Genomic DNA, 13,648 nt, shown 5'->3' with positions numbered 1-13,648 from the left:
TTTAGTTAGCAGAGATTTCTTATTTAAGGGCACTGTTATTTCCATAAGTAGTGCAAGAAAATACAATAAATGCAAGCGCCTACTCCAGAATTACATCAATGAAAGGTGTAAAATAGCAGTCCTTGCTGGTTTGCGGTCTAGATGTCTTGTTGGAGAAATATATGTGTCCCCTGCGATATCGCAGTTATCTTCGTTCTATTTTACAGAACAGGACGCTTAGGTCTCTCGAAGGCACTACTAGATTCTAACTGAAGTGTGAGACACATCCGCTAAAAAGAAAATAATCAGCCTTCTAAGATGTAATTAGTCAATTCAATTCAAAGATGCTTTATTCAGTTAGTAAAGAAAATACAACCATATAGAAACAGACATAAAAGTTTACACAATACTAAAGCAGGCTATCCAAGAAAACAATGTAACAAGATAGCGCTAAAAAAAAAATAAAGACATTTAGCAGCATTAATAGTACAAAATCATTAGGCTATTAGAAAAATGCATTTACTGTAATATTAACAATTATACGACCTTTAATTGTGTGCAAATATGCAGTTAAAGTGCTAAGTATCGTCTCTATGTTAGTATATGTGCAAATTGGCAATTCCAAAGAAGAAATCAGCAGCATCCTTCCTAACGTGCAATATGCAATTAGCAGCGCCTAATCTGGCTATTCACAAGGAATGTTGATAAGTGTAACAAAGTGCAAGTGCTAGACCATTCCAACTATGGATATTATACAATAGCAGCAATTTAATCCATCAAACATATGTGTGCAAATTAGCATAATAATACATAATACATAATGTCAACAGCATCAAGTTTTAAAGTGCATAGTACATTTAGCAGCTGGGAAAATTCATGTAATAATTGATTTTCTTGCAAAAATACATTTTAAAATATAAGTGGCCACATAAAAGCATACATCTGGGGACTCTAGATTAAACACTAGTTTCATTGCTGTTTGTAAATGATGCGTATTATATTTTTAAAAGATGGGTTTCAAATAATATTTCCTAAAAGAGGTATAAAAAGTGCAAGATAACATAAAGTGACACGTGCTCTGTTTTGATTTACCATCACATGGGCACAGGCAAGTTCCAGGTTTTTTAGGCACAGGGAAGGCCACAAGGTGATGCACAATTCCTAGGCGGAGACGGGTTAACACAAATCGATGGGAAGGAATACTAACTATTACAAGGTAAAATTGGAATCCTTTGTTGTTGTTATATTGTTGATAGAGATTGAATGTACTCTGTTTATTATATTTTTCCATCCTAGTCTCTTCTGTATATTTCAAAAACGAGGCCTTCAACTCCCGCTTTGATAATATAGGATCCATTATAAGATCATTAAAAATGTCCAGACCATACAATGTTTTATACCAATGATGTATGTGGTTCAGCCATGGAATATTCGATCGGTGATCAAGTTTAATACAATCAGTTATTACGTCCTGTGTAAACTTAGTCTCCTCCTTTGCCCATATTGAACGCCATAAGGACAAGGGACGGAGGGCAATTAGATCATTAACATCATACAAATCTAGTTCCTTATGTATTAACTCCGTTGAAGCCGTAGCTGGGGCACTGATTAATCTTTTTAAAAACACATTTTCCTTCCCCTGGACAATTTTGGCACTCTGTGCATCGTACCCCCATACTCCGGCCCCATATATAGCTGAAGAAATGCATCTGGCGTTAAAAAGGGTTAGCATTTCATGAATTCTGCGATCTCCTAATTTTGAAGCAAATCTAAAAATACAGTTTGTATTCCTGGCCATTTTAAAAAGAACACTTTTTTGTTCATTTATCCATTTCCCATCTCCTGAAAAGGTAATACCTACATAACAGAAACTGTTAACAGATTCTAATCTCCCACCTTCTAAAAAAAAGGGCTTGTATTTTCTTGGTTTCTTACCACACACCATGGTAACCGTCTTCCCTTTATTAATTTTCAATTTCCTGTTATCAATAAATACGTGGAATTGATTAATTAATTGTTGCAGTCCATTATGGGTCCTAGAGAGGAGGACCGCGTTGTCCGCGTATAAAAGGACCGGGACAGGGTTACCATTTATAATTGGTGCATCTGCATTAATCATTCTTAAAGTTGTATCAACATCAGGGCTCGACAAATCCGAAAAATTGCACTAGTCCTGCTGGTCTAGTACCATGGAAAATCCCCTCGACCTGACTGCAACCCACTTGACCTCCATCTCTGAAAACGGAGCAAAAGTGACAAGATAACAAGATTTAAAGGCATCTTTATTGCTCATACCCTTCATGAGCAATAAAAATGCCTTTAAATTATGTTATCTTGTCACTTTTGCTCTGTTTTCAAAGACAGAGAACAAAAGTTGGTTTGACTTCCTACTCGCCAGAAAGGGCGAGTAGGACCTAAAAATAGCTCGTCCTCATCCATTCTCCCTCGCAAATGCGAGCGGGCGAGTGGATTTGTCGAGCCCTGAACATGATTAATAAAAAGGGAGAATAATAGAGGGGCGAGTACGCACCCTTGACGGATGCCTCTCTTAACTTCAAAGAAAGGGGTGCACTCACCATCTGTTCCAAACCTTACTTTGCTTGTTAGGTTATTATACAAGCGGGCAAGGAGATGGATAATTTCAATTGGGGCGCCCATTGCCAGTAATGTGGGCCAGAGTAGTGCGTGTTCCACCAGATCGAACGCGGAACTCAAGTCGGCAAAGCATAGGTAAAGATTACCAGGTTTAGCTTTAGTATACTTGCCAACTATGAGTTCCAGGTTCACGCACTGCTCCATTGTTCCTATTCCCCCTACGGAACCCATACTGCACAGGGGACAGGATGTTATTCTCCTCGGCCCAGGCTTCCAGTCTCACTAAAAGGGCTCGACTAAGGATTTTAACTGTCGAGTCCAGAAGTGAGATTGGACGATAATTCCTTGCCTCTGACCTGGATCCTTTTTTGTAGAGGGGTATAATGATTGATTGGCCCCATGTCAGTGGTAAATTCTCTTCCACCGCTGCATTGAAATAACGAGTTAAGATTGGGGCCCATAATAATATTTCATGTTTATAAAAGTCCATGGGTACCCCATCGGGCCCAGGTGCTTTACCCCCCTTACTGTTTTTAATTGCCTCTGTCACTTCATTTAAAGTTAAAAACAACTGCATTTTCTTCCATTTAAAACAAAGTAGACCCATCCGGATTAAAATCAGATTTAAAAATCTCAGAGAAATGTGCAATCCATGCAAGACAGCTGACGTGGGAACTGACCTCAGGAATATTTTCATTCTTTAAGAATGGGCCATTTATAGTTTCCCAAAAGAGTTTATGGTTTTTAGTTGCAACGGCCATATCAAGTTTATTCCAGGCATCATTCTGCAACTCCCTTTTCCTAGTTGACAGGGCCAATTTATAATTAATACGTTCTTCTCTAACTCTCTCTTTATCTCTGGGTTTAACATCAAGTACACTTTTCAACCTTTTCAGAGTCTTGGCACAATGTTTGTCAAACCACACAGTTTTATTTCTTTTAGTCCTTCTGTTTCTTTTTAACAAGGAGTTTTCAACTGTGCATGTAATTTTCATAAAATTAGAGAGAACGGCTGACGCTATCACATTAGGTGCAAGGCAGTATTCGACCTCTCTGGTACATTTACAAATAATATCCTTCATTAATTTGTTAGGGCCAATTTTAATCCATTTAATTCTTGTGCCATTTGGTCTCACAGCAGAAATCCCATGGACAGATCTACCATGCACAACGGTTTTTGGGCCCCAGCCCATTAACTCCACTGAAATGCTGTTGTGATCACTTACAGGTTGCTCTATTACCCAAACATTGGAGAAAACTGAACCATTAGACACCAAAATATGGTCAATATTAGAATGGGCATCTCTCCCCCTAAATGTTGGGCATATTTAATTATGTTTGTTTTTTTATACATTCAAGCAATTCCAGATTAAATTTGGCTATTAAGTTATTCAATGCACTGCCATAATTACTGTGCGGGAAATGATTAATGTAAATACTGTCACCCCCTGCATGATCCTCGTGGTGACCACAAATCCCCTTCCGGGCATGTCTACAGGCTTGAATGTTAAAGTCGCCTGTCCACAATATTGCAAAATTGTTCTTGGAGAGAACAATTGCAGCTTCGATAGCACATTCAACGTCGGGGACAATCTTGTCTCGTTTAGGGCCCACAATATCATTATAAAAGTTTACAATAATTAAGTCCCTGCCATGACTGTGTGTTAGTCGCAATACAGACGCATGCTGACAAACTACAGTGTGTCCCCCAACATTAAATTCCGTTAATTTAGTTGAAACCAAAGTCAGTAGGCCTCCCTTAGCTCTACCAGCTTTGTAAGCTACTGCTGCCACACTGTAGGAGGTATAACCTTCAACTTCTATATGTTCTGTATGCCATGTCTCTTGTAAACATATAATGTCATAACCACATGTGATGAAATTATCCCAAAACGGGGTGCATAATTTAGAAGCAATTCCCGCTATATTCCAGGTACCAATTATAAGGGAGTCAGCATAACTGGTTCCTGTACTTTCAGGGTGGTTAGATAAAAGTGAGGCTTCTAAACTTACATTCGGAATAACGTTAGCATTAACATTTGTTGCAATTATATTATTATCTATATCATTATCTGTTACATTGCCTGTACATAGAACATTATCTGGCAGCAATAAATGTGGCTCAGTTATAGTTTTTGCGCAACTTTCTTCACCCAACTCTTTTTCCAAAGTTAATATATCACCTATTTCAATGCTTTCAGAATGCGGGGTCAAGGGTAAATCATTCAGTCAGTCATTCTCCTCAAGTGAATTAAGCAACTGGTATCTATTAGAAGTTGGGACAAAGAAGTTGTCACATAGATTAGGGAGTAAAGGGGGACAGATGGGTACAACATTAGGATACTTAATAAAGGCCGCTCTTGGGTGTTGGAAGTTATGTGTAATGAATTGGCTTCCTGACTGGTTCCTATAAAAAGTAGTCAAGTGGGAACAGCGTGATGTTATATTCATGGCTCGATGGCATAGGTGCGTGTAGGATCGAATCTCTCGCCCATTCTGTAGTCCTAAAATTTATGACTATACAGTCCCCATCTATCTCCTTTTTATTTGGTCCCACCCAACCTACCCACTGTGTGGTTATAATCTCTTCTGCACCTCGTATTGGGAAACCACAGTTTTTCGCCAACCAGTGCAGGGTTTTATTTTTTAGGGTTTCTTGATTTTCAAATTGGTTGGGCAACAACTTGGGGACATTAGCCAGTATCGCTACAAATGGTCTACAATCAGGTGGCAAATTAATAGTTGCTGGAATGACGTTATTAATATGGCGCCTCGGTACAGGTAGGCTCTTATTATCATGGGCGGGGCCATTGGTGTTTCTTTGGCCTCCAACTACTTTTTGCCCACCTACTATCTTAGGGATGACAGTTGTTGGCCTCTGCCTTCCACTTGTAGAGGGTACCGGGTTTGCCGCCACAGTGGGCACACTTGGAGTGTGATTTGCTGTACTTGATTTGTTATTACTCTGGTTCCCAGAATCTACATTAGTTGTGTGGGATCTGACTTGCGTGCCCAGATGTTCTAGGACATGGAAGTTGGCTATGCCCAGTTTCTCTAGGTTCTCTATTTTTTTGCTTAAAGTTTCTAGAGATACCATCACTGGTGCAATATAGGTTTTTACCACTTTCTCGAGGCATGCTGTAAGTGCCTCGACATTTGTTGGAGTTAGTATTTCCAGTAGTTGTGTGTCCTTTACATGTCTCCCTCCACTGTTCTGCTGTATCTCACCCTCTCTTTCATTGGTTTCTAAAATTTGTATAGCCCTCTTCTTTTTTCTTCTATGTGTTTTAGCCTGTTTATTAATTATTAACCTTTTACGACTTTGGGTAAATTTCCTTTTAGAAATACAGGCTCACAGTCAGTTTCACTACTTGACAAACTGATATCACTAATTTGTACAGTTGGAATGACGGCATTGGTATCACAACCATCCAATTCCCTAATGTTTACAGGCACATCGCTATATGTTGGGGGCTGCGGTAATATGCTAGCTGACAAGTCAGGTGTTATAGACAGTCTACTCTCCCTAGTACAAGAAACAGTAGGTTCTAAAGGTTGTGGTACATCAGATTGAATTAGGTCATACCTTGGCAAGCCGGCAAATGAATCCAACAACAGTGAATCATGGGACATAGTTGTTTCATTTGTAACGCTAACATGTGTATTAATAATTTCTGGCGTTTGACTTATTAAACACATACTCGCCGGTAAAGAAAGTCTTCTTTCCGTATTTTCGATAGCGTTAACAACCACTCCAATTGTTTGTTGCAGCATCCTATCAATTGCAGTTAAAGTGGGTAGAGGGGTTGGCGCCCGTGTTTGTTTCCTTGAGGTTGAGCGTGTATGCATAGGTGTTTTTCTATCCACCACTCTGCTTTTACTTTTACTTTTGACCTCCATCAAGCAGGTGACAGTACAATTACCTTTATGATGTCCGCAAGATAGGGTGATTACCTTGGTAAGGCGGGGAGTGGCAAGTGTCAGGGGGGTAGCCCGGTCCGGTCTCCGAGGGCCTCAGAGGGCCCGCCCTTTGCCCGGCGCGTCCTCGCGGGACGAGGGAGGAGTTCTCCCCTTATGCGCTTCCTGGCGCTACGCGCTGGGGGAGGCGCTCTCACCTCAGGGCTGCTGGGGGCTGTAGTTGAAGGGTCTCCCGACCGGCGGAGCCAAGCCCGGCCAGCCGGAAGTGCTGAATGCGGAACGCTGCAGCGGAGCAAAGCCCGGCCGCCCCTTCGGTCCCTGCAGGCACTCTTCACGCCACAGAAGGAGCCTCGGAGAACTGGAGGTAGGCTCACAGACAGAACTGCCACAAGGGTACTCAAAAGGTAATCATGCCTAATAAAGCTCGTGTTTTAGTTCAAGCGTTTAAAGGCATGCCCTATTCCTCCTTTACATCCCACTTAAATCAGTTGAAATAAAGCACGATCACATGATTAAGAGAACATGTTTGAGGTGAATTCATCCCATATCAGACTTTTGAAAGAAGCCAAGAATCGAATTTAAACAATTTAATAAAGAGCCAAAGGGACAGGTCGTCTGATTCGCACATGGACCCAAAACAAGGTCAACGGGCACATAATCCTATTGTCAAGCGTTCCGACACCGTTGGGTAAAGTCCGCGTAATAAAAAAAATAATAAATAAATCAATAATAAGCCCCCCAAGGCAGTCCGAAGTCCTCAACGCTTTAGTTCTCAAATGTTAAAAGGGGCGTGGCTGGAAAGAGAAATCCGAGAGAATCCCAGGTGAAGTCTTGCACTGCAAGCGGTCAGATCAGCGTACAGCGGAAAAGCATCGTCACTGCCGTTCCCACTACCCATTGGGTGAAGGCGTGGCGCCCACATCCGTCTTCTGCCGTTCTTCACCCTGCCAGGTGTATCTGAGTTGAGATCATCTATCCTGCTCGGAGCGCCAAAGTGGCATTTCGCTCTCCACCCTCTGCTTTCCCACAGTGTTGCCGGCACCAAAACTTAGTTGCATAAGAGGAGGCTGCTGGATGTCCACAACTTCCCCAACCCGAGGCCCTCCGCGTCGCACACAGTAATTAGTCATTATTTCAATGCCAAGTACAAGAATTCCAGATGCTAACATTAGATTTTTTTGTGGAGACCTGCACTCACACTTGTTGGCCTTCGAGTTGGATTTTGGAGCAAACCCTGCCTTCAGCATGAAGATCACACTCAATGCAATGTACCCCAGAGAAGGGGGATAATGTTTGAAAATGCTTCTCCGAAGGACCACACATATGCTTTAGAGGTCATTAGGTCACTGTAAGGCTGAGCATACTAAACAGCAACATATCTGAAGTGAAATCAAAGTATCGAGAAATCAAGACGTAGTAACACTTACCATTAGACTATACTTCTTACTCCGTGTTCTGGTGCTGTGGTTTATCTAGTAGGCATCTCCATGGTCCCTTAGGTAGCAGCCTATAAAGATGAAAACACATTAGTTAATATTTATGTATTCATACTTTGGTAGCAGTACACTGTTGAATTTAAGGGCTGGATTTGCAGAAATGTAACATCAAAACGATTAGGCACAAAAGGTGTTTAGCAAAATGGGACATGATCAATAGAACAGTTTACTGCTTTTCTAAGACTTACTTCCACTGTGCGTGACCCTTGTGAGTCTGTCTCTCACACCTACATTTATCTAACAATACCAGTTTGTAAAATAGCAAATTAAACTTGAGCAAATATTGATTTTATCACACCCTGTGCACAGCAGGCAACAGAAAGAAAATACGCTTTGTTGGTTTAAATAACAGGCAGATGCATTTACTTGACTTAATACACTCCTTTCACAACATGAAATGGTGAAAGACTAAGATAGCAGTGTGGGAATATCAAAGAGAAAATGTTCTATCTCTCGTTTATCGTGGAGGTAAAACAACATGTAGGGTCTCAGATGTATTATCCATTGTTTTGGTTGCAAACACTAAAACTGAGTTTGAGACAAAAAAATGGATTCTCCAATGTACAAACCCCATTTAAAGAATAAGTCAAGCTTTACTGACTCCTAAAATCAGAATGGAACTGGGTACAATTCTGAATTTGGAAGGGAAGTGTTTTAGGCATCTCTTCCAAGTACCAAATGATTATTTAATGGAATTCCATCTGCAAACCACTGAAAAGTTATCAACCCCCCCACCCCCTAAGTTGGAGTGGTTGCCCATTCTCAAAAGGAAAGGGTTCACTTTGTGAATGTTGAAAAAATGTTCAGGGTGAGTAGGCACTGGTCTACATGACTACTGACAACTCAATTTCTATTTTTAAATTGAAAGAAAAAAAGAAGAAGCTTTTTTTAAAGGCAGCCCTGTTTGCTCAAAAAGAATACCGGCTGCATTAAAAATGCGTTTTCCTTACTTAAACCATATCACAGAAATCGTTAGTCAGCTAACTCTTGCAGGCTACCTGCCAGTTGATTGTGTCCAAAGTGATCAGCATTTGTGCTGCCTACCTCAGCAATATTTATGAGGTATGTCAGATTGCAAACTACTTCGATTCTGAATGTTATAACCTGACCTATTATTACATAGGTTGGTTTGCAAACCTATGTAATAAAAAATTGGTCGAAAATTGAGCCATTGTAATTATATATCGGCCAAAAAGATTTAGCTTACTGCAGTGAAAGCCTAGATTCCATGTGGCAACATATCTGTTTACAGTTTTTAACACATGCTTAGCAATCCCCTTTAAGTCCTATTGGCTTTGACAAATGCCCTTCACACATCGGGCCAACTGCGTTTGTCGTAACCTTTCAAAATAAACAGATGAGACCATGGCATCAGACGTATGTTTTCCAAGTAAACCAATAATACCCACAGCCTTTGTCATTGGCTTGTCAAAATAACTAGGAAACTCTGTCTTTCCATATTAAAATAAGCTTTACCACTAGACAACAGTCATAAATTACAAATATGTACAACTTCACAGGTATCAATACAATAGACAAGTCATCCTAACGTGTCCTGAACAAGGATTATCACAATGTAAATCTTACAGAGTTTCTCAGAGGGGGTAACCAACGCCCAACCCTTTGCATTGTATGGTAATTTGTGAGACTCTGCATTAAAAAATGGTCTACAGGCTTTACAACACTATACCAACATTCTACCTTTCCGGGTCTTTTGGTTGTAGTAGGTGATGTTCACTATAAATAGGTCAGCACTACCGTCTATATAGCAACTGATTCAACTTTCCCCAAAGGAACAAATGATGCCTAAAGCCTTTATCGCTGGTTTGGTCGCCATACCAACTCACTGTATGCTTTCCTACAAGGCAAACATTTGCATACAGTCATAAAATGTAAAATGTATAACAGTGCAATTAGCAAAACTACATTCTCCTCTTAAGTGGGCCTTGCATGGATTTCTATAGTGCAAATATTGTACTTCCAAGTGTTTGTGAGAAAGGATAATCCTCATCAATATCCTTGCTTCTACTGCAGTCTGTGAGACTACATGCATTAAAATACCTTTGTACAGGTTTTACCACAGTCAGGGTCATTGGAATTATGTGGTAGGGGCACAACAAATTATGTGGGCGGTATGACTAAATTATGCAGCAAGAAATGCAAAATTATGCGGCACAACCAGACATTTTAGATACTATTCATAATTGCCATTTTACACATGCTAATATTGTCTGGGAAAGATTTCACCTCATTAGTACCATTTTACCAACCAAATAGAGAAATAAGCAACATAAAGATAACCAGTTAATCTTTGCGAAGGACCTTCCCATCATTTTCAAAAAACTTTTTGATCCATTTGAGCAAGAAATAATGTTTAGTTCAAATCCGCAGATTATGCAGCAGATGATGGATTATGGAGAAAGTGTAGCAAATCCTTAATTGAGCGCAAAAAAAATGGCAACAGACTTGCATAATTCCAGTGGACATGATCACAGAGTAGTAATAATGCACCCTTTGAGGCCTAACATATGCTACTTACAATAAATGTCATGCCTACAGCCTTCTTCGTGACTTTTCATAATACCAGATCAGATTTATGGCATCTAGCAGAGGGCATCCTTGGTTTGTCATCATAGTAAATTCAGGTCTGCTGCAATGAGCATAAGCTTTACAACGAGAAAAAAAAGCGTAATATACAGCCACTGTCCAACCAAATTCTGTAGTTAAGGAAATCAACATGTAGATGGCCAAACGCTCCTCTTCAGCAGTGCTTCTTAAAGAGTTTCTTATAGAATGACAGCTTCTTCTATCGAGTGAGAGCTATTTCCCTATAACAGTACACACAGAATATATGACCAACAGACCCCACGAACTAAAGGAAAGCAGCCATACGCAAAATACCCAGAGCAAACAAGAAAGGGAGTATCAAGCCAGATTGAGGAAGAACTCAGGACACATAAGAGATAAGCTCCCGACAAACTTATAAAGAAGCAGGTATCTTGGGATGCTGAACAGATATAATTTAAGAGCAAACTGTTATTTACACCTTTGAATCATGTGATCGTTTTCATATAAAGGAAAAGAATCAAAAATGCTAAGCATGGAGGCAAAATTTCAGTTTTGTCAATTAACGACTTTCAACAGCAGAGGTCTTAATAGCATCACAGCCGTGAAAAAGGGCCTAGCGTGGTGTGACACCACAGGTAAACAACACAAAGTTTTTTAAAGTGTATTAAACACGATCCTGACTTTTTAAATAAACTGTCACCACAACAGCTGTTTTCCATGATGGGATGTTACAGAATAGCTAGCAAATGTGAATGGACTTACAATTGAAAGGAAGACATACAAAACCCGTTATATTACAAATCGGTCCCTAGTGGTGGAAGAAACAAACCAACTGGCAAAGGAAACAACAAGGCTAGTACTGGGCAGAAGGCTAAATCGCTAACAGCGGGGGGGGGGGGGAGAAAATACATGCCCCTTACCTTATAAGGAAAGATAGTAACCCGACTACTGGCAAAATCTTTCCCTGTAGTGATGTAACTCTTAAAGGTGTCAGAAATTAAAACAGAAAAGGAGGAATAGCCATAGCATTCCCTTTCAAAACAACCCGACGATCTTCTCATCATCGTAGTGTTCCGCAAACGGCACAGAGTACTGACGTAACTTCCGGCACTACCGGAAATGCGTTATGTTTGAAACGCATTGCGTTTCACTGACGGGATCACGTTTCGTGAAGATGTTGTGGGTCAGCGTCCGTTAGGCTAGCGAGTGACTCTGAAGTGTAGATGGTGGATGATAGTTAGTGTCCCGTCAGGTTCGTGTAACCTTGCCCTTTAGCTATATTTAGGCTTCCTTTCTCACTATTGGCCACCCCAATATCTCTCTGATAGATATAAGCACTGCCTCGTCTGAAGACATTATTCTAACCCCCGCCTCTCTCTCTCTGATAGGAGTGTCTAAACAGACCAAATCAGCGGCTCCCTGAGTCAACTTGGTTTTTAGCATGCGCCTACTTCTTGATAACGTTTCTCTTCGATTTAGGAACATGCCGATCTGTATTTGTTCAAGGGCGGTACCTAGGACTGCCCGTAGTAAAAAAACAAGCATTTGCAATGCAATCGGTCTCGCATTTGCGACCTTCTAAGTATTTATCCATGCAGCCATAGAATAAATACAATACAATAGAAATAGGCAATTAAACAACACTGATCAAAAATTATTTGACTTTTTCTGCTTTAGGAAAAGATGCTTTTGCTACAAAACTGCGGAGTGCCGATACTATTGAGTTCATAAAAATGACAAATTGAGTCAGTTGAGATACGATTCCAAATTGTGTCCTACCTGTTAGAACAGGTTATAATCAGACCCCCCAGGTTATTGCGACATGGATTAGCAAATTTAGCGGCACAAATATGGAAATTTAGCTGCACAAATATGGAAATTTAGCTGCATTTTTGCGGCACTTTACTTAACTCATAATTATCCATTTTCAGCGTTAAAACAAAGGAAACTGTTTAGCAGAGTATTCCACTTTAGTGGAAGAGCCGCCGCTGATCTTATCACTGCCTGGATGTTTTGTAGTCAACCCTGATTTTTTAAGAGTGTGTGTGCATTTTCTGAATAATCCTTGAAATTCGAAAGGGTTACAGAACAATGATATGTCATGGACATGCATGGTTTGCACTCTTATCTGTTGCTCTTTGACCACTATGGCTCGAAATACTGCATTAGTATTTTCACACCCTTAATTAAAAAAAATATATATTTTTTTGCGTTGTTTTATATAGTGCCAACTTTACCGGAAAGTATTTGGTATCAGAGCGCTTTACATGAGCACCAGTTGCGTAACACAAGGACGCATTTATTTTTGTTATGCAAGGGGAGATTCATTGATTTGCCCAGAATCGCAGGATGTTGGCCATCGTTGCTGAGACTTGAACCTGGTTCCCCAGATTTGATGTCGACCCCCCGGCCGTTAGGCCACACCCTCCTATTGAGGGTATTGGTAATTCCAGGAATGCAGTGGTATTTCGATTGAAACCTCAGAGTCTCCTTAGAAATGGGTGATGGAAAAGGAATCACTTAGTTCACCTGATTACCGTGGTGAGTCTGCATTCTGGGGCATTTTCCACCTGGATATTTTTTCAGCTTTCAGTTGGTGTAAGGTCAAGCTGGAAAAAACTGGGCACGTGGTATTCCTTAACCCAGATTCAGTTGGTATCTCCTGCATTCCAAATGAATCAAGGTTGCCTCTTTTTTTGGAAGTTTTATATAGGTATTCAGGCGCTTTTTCGAGATGGGGGCCTAAGGGTAGAAAGCATGCATATAATAAATGGGGGTAAAGTGCCATCCGCAGCTTTCTCACAATATATGTTAAAAGTTAGCTGATTTGGTATAGTTGGTTGATATATGCTACTTGTCTTTTTGAGATTGCAATGTTATAAATAAATCAGAGATGTGCTCAGTTCTTTTTTTCCATTGGAATAAAAACTGCTACTTGGTTCAATTGCTTAAAATAGGACGTGGCAGTGTTTACGTCAGGCTGAATCATTACATCATGTTTTGTTTTCCAAACCGACACGGGCACCTGTCAAGTAACCAACGTACACCAGCCTGTCAAAGACTTGTTTAGTCATCTTTCCGAAGCCTTAGTG

At 40.4% G+C, this 13,648-nt stretch overlaps 1 protein-coding gene across 2 annotated transcripts in view; it reads right to left on the bottom strand.

Annotated features, from left to right (window-relative positions):
- The window catches only part of ZNF438 (zinc finger protein 438), a 107,503-nt gene extending 95,829 nt beyond the window's left edge, over positions 1–11,674 (bottom strand). The window contains exons 1-2 of one of the 2 annotated variants that reach the window (XM_086941559.1): positions 11,477–11,674; positions 7,920–7,999 (exon numbers count right to left, since the gene is read on the bottom strand). The gene's annotated coding sequence lies outside the window, so the exon portion shown is untranslated. The remainder of the gene's footprint in view (positions 1–7,919; positions 8,000–11,476) is intronic. The other variant, XM_086941558.1, reaches the window with a different exon arrangement.
- Positions 11,675–13,648: the final 1,974 nt, after the last annotated feature.

This window comes from Lissotriton vulgaris, chromosome 10 (assembly GCF_964263255.1).
Source record: "Lissotriton vulgaris chromosome 10, aLisVul1.2, whole genome shotgun sequence".
NCBI classification, from domain to species: Eukaryota; Metazoa; Chordata; class Amphibia; order Caudata; family Salamandridae; genus Lissotriton; species Lissotriton vulgaris.
The sequence above is the reverse complement of the archived record's forward strand: the minus strand, read 5'-3'. Positions and strand labels throughout refer to the sequence as shown.